This window comes from Eufriesea mexicana, unplaced genomic scaffold, assembly GCF_001483705.2.
Source record: "Eufriesea mexicana isolate 0111107269 unplaced genomic scaffold, ASM148370v2 scaffold2983, whole genome shotgun sequence".
Classification (NCBI taxonomy): Eukaryota; Metazoa; Arthropoda; class Insecta; order Hymenoptera; family Apidae; genus Eufriesea; species Eufriesea mexicana.
In genome coordinates this window covers 84,305-84,603 of record NW_016911049.1, presented here as the reverse complement: position 1 = coordinate 84,603, position 299 = coordinate 84,305, and positions in this window count along the sequence as shown.

The window sequence follows — 299 nt, the reverse complement described above, 5'->3', positions numbered from 1 at the left end:
GAGAGAGAGAGAGAGAGTGAGAGGGAGGGAGGGAGGGAGGGAGGGAGAGAGTGAAAGAGAGTGAGAGTTATGTGCTTATCAGAAGAAAAAAAAGCATCAGAAATATTTTCAAATTTCTAGTAACAGTTCGCAAGATGAGTCCTGCGATTATTAGAGACAGGGCGATATATTTTTTCTGGCCTATTTGTCATATTTCTTTTTTTTTTATATGTGTGTGTGTGTGTATGTATATATATGTGTGTGTATATATATATATATGTATATATATATGTATATATATATGTATATATATATGTATA